This window comes from Jaculus jaculus, chromosome 14, assembly GCF_020740685.1.
Source record: "Jaculus jaculus isolate mJacJac1 chromosome 14, mJacJac1.mat.Y.cur, whole genome shotgun sequence".
NCBI lineage: Eukaryota > Metazoa > Chordata > Mammalia > Rodentia > Dipodidae > Jaculus > Jaculus jaculus.
The window spans coordinates 8,270,762-8,277,288 of record NC_059115.1 but is presented as its reverse complement, the minus strand read 5'-3'; positions in this window follow the sequence as shown (position 1 = coordinate 8,277,288).

The window sequence follows — 6,527 nt, the reverse complement described above, 5'->3', positions numbered from 1 at the left end:
TCAGACCCTGTCCCCAATAATGAGAGAAGCAAAAGACAGAGGCCCTGTAAATATGAAAGTATCAAAGGCAACAATATTTAACCCACAAATATAGGTTATTTGAAAATGGCAAGGCCAACCAAGAGTTTATAACCCATAAACTGCCCTGACAAGAAAAGAAGAGATTAGCTCTTCCACTACAGGCCTAGGTATCTGTTTATTTTATTGTATTTTATTTTACTTTATTTTATTTTTTGTCACTCGGCCTCATTACCTTTTGGGGTGGCTTCCAATCTCACCAATGCTGAGTGCCCACAGCTCTATACAGATAGACACTGACCTTGGCCTTGGTTCTGAAGAAGGATTTGGAAAGAGATGTAACAGGAGGGGAGAGGTGATGGTGTCCAGATCCTGCAAATTGCCTAACAATGTATATGCATTGGATGGGTCCTCCCCAGGGTACACAGTGACAGACGCTAACTCATTTCTCTTCTGGCAAGTGCAGACTGAGGGCTGCAGGGTGGGGCGCTGGGCAGTGGATGGGCACTGGGCCTCAGCAAACTCTCCTCTTGAGTGTTCTCACTGTGACTGGAGACAATTCCGATGTAACTTCATGGGGCAGAACTTAGAGGCCGTTATGTTAGGCGAAATAAGCCATTCAAAAAGAAAGATGCTAAACGATCTCCCTACATGGAGTAAGTATATCCGTGAAACTCGGAGTAAAAGAGAAGAGAAAGATGACTGCACTGGGCTGCATGGAGGGGCACCAAGTGTGCTTTAATGAAGAGAAATGAGTTAGCGTCTGTCACTGTGTACCCTGGGGAGGACCCATCCAATGATTATACATTGTTAGGCAATTTGCAGGATCTGGACACCATCACCTCTCCCCTCCTGTTACATCTCTTTCCAAATCCTTCTTCAGAACCAAGGCCAAGGTCAGTGTCTATCTGTACAGAGCCGTGTGATGAATGTTCTCTGAACTATTCTGTTCCTCGTGTGCCTCTGAAAACGTGAACTCCTCTTCTAGAGGTTAGGGTACATGAGAGGCTAAGGCTTTGCATATTATTAATATTCGAATATTTTAATTCATGGTGATTTGTTTCATCATACGCTCTAGAGCTGCTCTTGTAATCTGGTTGTCATTTCTGGTGCAGAACAAATTCTATTAAGAAACCAATGTGAGTGAAAGGGTTTGTTTTGAAAATTTCATCTGAGGAAGTGTGCGTGTGCTTGAAAATGTAGGATCTGGGGGATGTCAGGGCCTGCCGTTGGCATATCTGGGCCCCCTCTTTCTGTGCAAGCACTTAGTCAAAACAAAAGCCACTAGTTTATGGGTATGCTGGTTAGCTTTTCAGTTGTTGTTAGATTCTTACAATTACTTCATCCGTGTCTTTTCAGTGGTGAATTGAAACCATTAACTTTCCATAGTCATTACTGAATGACAAGTATTATTTGTTGACCACATGTTGATTTTGTGCTGCTTGGAGTTTTCCTATTCCAGTTTTGCTTAACTATTATCCAAGCATGATGAATTCATTCCTGTGGCCTTGTGCATGTTCTGTTCTTTCTTGTCAATCCAAAGGGTTCCTTCAAGTACTTTTTGAAGATCTGACACAGTGGTAATATATTCTTTCAGCCTCTTTTTATCACAAAATTTTTTCCTTTCTTCATCAAGTATTCTGGACATTTTTTTTCTTAGCTATAGAGTCAGGGTTGGCATTTATCTTTTACAAGTTGAGATATATTATTCAAGCGTTTCCAGCTTTTATCATTTCTACTAAAAATTTTTCCATTAATTCTAACTAATCTGCCATTATAAGTGACTTAGTTTTTCTCTCTTGGTGGCAACAGTTTACTTTGTTTGTTCTGTATATTTATTGGTTTAATATTGATTAGGATAAAGTGAGGTGCTTTTCGGATATTGTACAATCTGGGTCCTAAATTACTCCCCTATCTAGACTGACATCTCTAACCCTGATTTAGGAAATTTTTTTCTGCTATGAGTTCATCGAAAATAGTTTCTGTGCTTTTAGAATGAAGCATTCTTTTATGACTGTAATTTCTAAGGCATTTTAATTCTACATGATTCCTCATTTTAGCTCTTGCTACCTCTGACACTAGAAATTGCCCATAATGACCAAATATTATATTTTGTGTTAGAGACCATATAGCTTCTACTGAAAATACTGAAGTCTATGACTATGAAATGTTATATAGACAATAGGCGTGCAAATGAGCATGATGGTGTTCCAATAGTGTTTTATTGATAACAATGGGAGCAGTCCAAACTTGCTGTGCATGTTTAGGTTAGCGAGTCCTTGTTTAGTGTAGTATTGTAATATATTATAAATTGTACTCAAATACAACACAATTATTGTTTATTCTAACAATATTTTCCTTTTTTTGAGGTAGGGTTTCACTCTTGCCCAGGCTGACCTGGAATTCACTATGTGGACTCACGATGGCCTTGAACTCACAGCAATCCTCATTCCTTTGCCTCTCAAGTACTGGGATGAAAGGCATGCACCACCACGCCTGGCTCTAACCAATATTTTTGAAGGTATGTATGCCAGAGTCCTACTTCTGGGGGAAACAGGAGATGATGGTGTACTTTCCACTGGGAGAGAAGACACTTCATTACCCTTGAGATTCTCCCTTTCTAGTAAAACTACACTGCTGAGACAGGCCACAGGTGGTTCTCCTATGAATGCTCTACAACTTTTCTTGTCTGTGTGATGCTGAGATGCCCCAAGAGATGACAAATCAGGTTCTAATCTGAAAGACTATAACTTCATTATAAAGGAGACTTTGCAAGCTGAAATCAGGCATCCATTCTATAATCTACACATGTTTATGTCTCTTCTCTTCCACACAGTGCCACTCGGGTCTTGGCTTGTGCACACCTGTGGCCACATGTACATGTGCGAGAGGAACAAACTCTGGTATTAATTTGTGAAGAGATGACAAAGGTGCCACACACTCTCACTCCTATTTCTCTCCCTCTAACACCCCCATTCCTCTTTATTCCCACTTCATGAAGTGTAGACACATAAATGGTCTGCAAGCGTGAGCTGAGCTCCCTTCGTTGCTCTGCTTCTGGCTGACCCTCCAAGTCCCAGTCTCCTCCTATCCTTATTTTATCTCATTTTACAACATGCTGTACGACTTTAAGAAGCACTCTGGCAATCAGTAATGGCCTAAACTTGCATTGGTATCTGTAAAAGTTTCTGTGAGCAGGACACAGAATAATAACCAAAATCTAGTGAGAAGCTGCTCGGACTTCAATTCATGGCAACCGTCCTGCCTCAACTCCCCTGTATTGAGATTACCTACATGAGTCAAAGGTGCTGGTTGAAATATTTCTTGAACTCTCTGGCCAAGATGGCTACCGCCTAACTGCGCTGTGCACATCCCCGGGAAAGAAAGGCAAGACATTAAGGATTCACTGGGTCTTTTAGGGGAGAGCAATCTCCAATAGATTGCCAGTGGGAGAGCACAGAGGGGAAAAAGCAGGGAATCACTGATTCCCTAAAGTGCAGGTAGCCCACTCCTCCCACAAAGCAGCTGCCCTACCCACAGTCCCGGCTTCACGAAACTCCCACACTTACTGCAGGAAAAGAGTCCCAGGCCAACATAGTTCCACTTGCCTTACTGCACAGGGGCGATCGCCCTGCTACCCCTGCCCACGAGTGACCTTGGCCAGGCTACGCCCGCTGGCCCATCTGAGCTCAGTCTCCTTTGATCAATTTGCCCACCAAACATGTACCACTGCGCCAATCCCTGCTTGTGCAGGCTTAGCCTGCTCCGCCCATTTGCTCACTTACTGCTCTGGCCACCGCACATTGGAGCTCAGGCCCATTGCAACTGCCCACGGGAGCCCAGGCTGGCTCTGTCTGTTGCTTGCGGAAACTCGGGTGCCAGCCCCTCCCTGTCTGCCACAGCAGCCGACCACCATTGTCCTGTTGCTGGTGACCTCAGACTGCTTCTGGATCCCAGTGTTCCCCCACGCCAGAGTCTGGGCTGCTTCCATGCTTGGTGCCTCAGTGTCCCTCCTAGCATGAGTGCAGGCAGCTTTGGCACATTACCAAGTGAGAGCTCAGACAAATCATCCAAACAGAAACTCAACAGGGAGGTAAGAGAGCTCAACAAAACCATAGATCACAGACATAAGGGACATCTACAGAACTTTCCAGCCCACATCCACATCTCAGCAACCCATGGAACAGTCTCTAAAATAGATCATATACCAGATCACAAAGCCTGCCTCCACAGATTTAGGAAGATTGACATAATTCCCTGCATGATATCAGACCACAATGCTACATTGCTAGAAATTAACAACAAAAGACCCACCAAGAATCCCAATGGTACCTGGAAACTGAACAGCATACTTTTAAACAATAAATGGATAGTAGATGAAATAAAAAATGAAATCCCAAAATTTCTAGAAATGAATGATGATGAGAACGCATTGTACCAAAACTTATGGGACACAATGCACGTGGTCCTCAGAGGAAATTCATAGCACTAAATGCCTTCATAACAAAGACAGAGAGATCCGGAATCAATAAGCTAACCATCCACCTAAAGGCAATGGAAAAGCAAGAAAAATTCAACTGAAGACGCTCCAGAAGGAAATAAATAATTAAGATCAGAGCAGAAATTAATGACTTGGAAACTAAGAAAACAATTAAAATTGACAAAACAAAGAGCTGGTTCTTTGAAAAAAATAAACAAGATTGACAAACCCATGTCCAATTTGGTCAGGCAAAAAAAAAAAAAAAAAAGATATGCTTCAAACTAACAAAATTCAAAATGAAAAAGGAGAGATCACAACAGACATAAATGAAATTGGGAGAATCATCAGGACTTATTTCAAAAACCTCTACTCTACAAAACTGGACAATGTGGAGGAGATGGATAAATTCCTGGATGCATATTATCTATCAAAGCTAAACTCAGAGCATATTAATCTCCTAAACAATCCTATCACACTCATTGAGATTGAAACACTAAAAAAAAAAAAAAAAAAAAAAACTTCCCAAAAAGAAGAGTCCAGTACCAGATGGCTTCTCCGCTGAATTCTAGCAAACCTTCATGGAAGAACACAAAGCAATCTTCCTCAAACTGTGCCACACAACTGGAGAGCAGGGAGAGCTACCCAACTCCTTTTATGAATCTAGTATCACCCTAATTCCAAAACAGGCAGAGAGGCCACAAGAAAAGAAAACTACTGGCCTACTTTCCTGATAAAGTTATATGCAAACATTCTGAACAAAATCCTTGCAATCTGAATCCAACAACACATCAAAAGCATTATCCACCTTGACCTAGTGAGATTCATCCCAGGAATGCAGGGGTGGTTCAACGTACGGAAATCTGTCAATGCAATACACCACATAACCAAGGTTAAACTCAAAAGCCACATGGTCATTTTGATAGATGCAGAGCAGGCCTTTGACAAGCTACAACATCACTTCATGATCAAAACATTGGAGAGAATTGGCACAGTTGGTACATATCTTAACATAATAAAGGCAATATACAAAGCTCCGAAGGCCCAAATAATACTTAATGGAGATAGACTGGAGGAATTCCCATTGAGATCAGGAACAAGACAGGGTTGTCCACTGTCACCTCTGCTTTTCAATATAGTACTGGAAGTCCTAGCTCAAGCAATAAAACAGGAGAAAGAAGAAAAAGGGATACAATTTGGAAAGGAAGAAGTTAAGTTAGCTCTATTCACTGATGACATGATTGTATATGTAGGAGACCTGAGAAATCCCAACCCAAAACTCCTGAAGATGATTAACTCCTATAGCAAAGTAGCAGGATACAAAATCAATGCAGAAAAACCAGTAGCCTTTCTGTATGCAAATGACAAAGATACAGAGAAAGAAATAAGGGACATGGTCCCATTTTCAATAGCAACAAAAAACAAAATAAAATACATTGGTTAAAGGCATAATTGCCATGTGCAGGCAGATATATTTGATATGTGAACTTCTGATACCTACAAACTCATTTGCCCGTCCACGCTCACTATCTCCGGATCCCCAAAGGAAAATAACCCCAGTGGTGGCCTTGCGGGCGGCAGGCAAGGTGATGACAGAGGACAGGGCCAGTGTCACTGCTCAGCGGGCAGTGCTTTGGAAGCAGAAGGGACAGTGGGCTCCTGAGGCGCAAGAGCTAAGAGTCTGAGTCCCTGCGTGACGCCTGCGTGTGCGCTCAGGTGTGAGCGCGGCAACACCCATTTCACTTTTTCAATCTTAATTCTTTTCTGAGTATACAGAGCAGTTTTCTGGAAAGCCGTCTGATGTTTGTTTTTTGTGGTACTGGGGTTTGAACCAAACCAAGAGCCTCATATATGTTAGGTTTGACACGCAGTGTGTGTGTTGTTATAACAGACTAAATAAAAGGCAAATGTGAGAATTTAACTTTTTCTGTTGTCAGACATTAAAGAGATTTGCAAAAGTATAAAACAGTGGTATTTCACCAGTGATTTCTTTGTTGTAGAAAAAGTCACTTCTGGGCATTTATGGTGCATG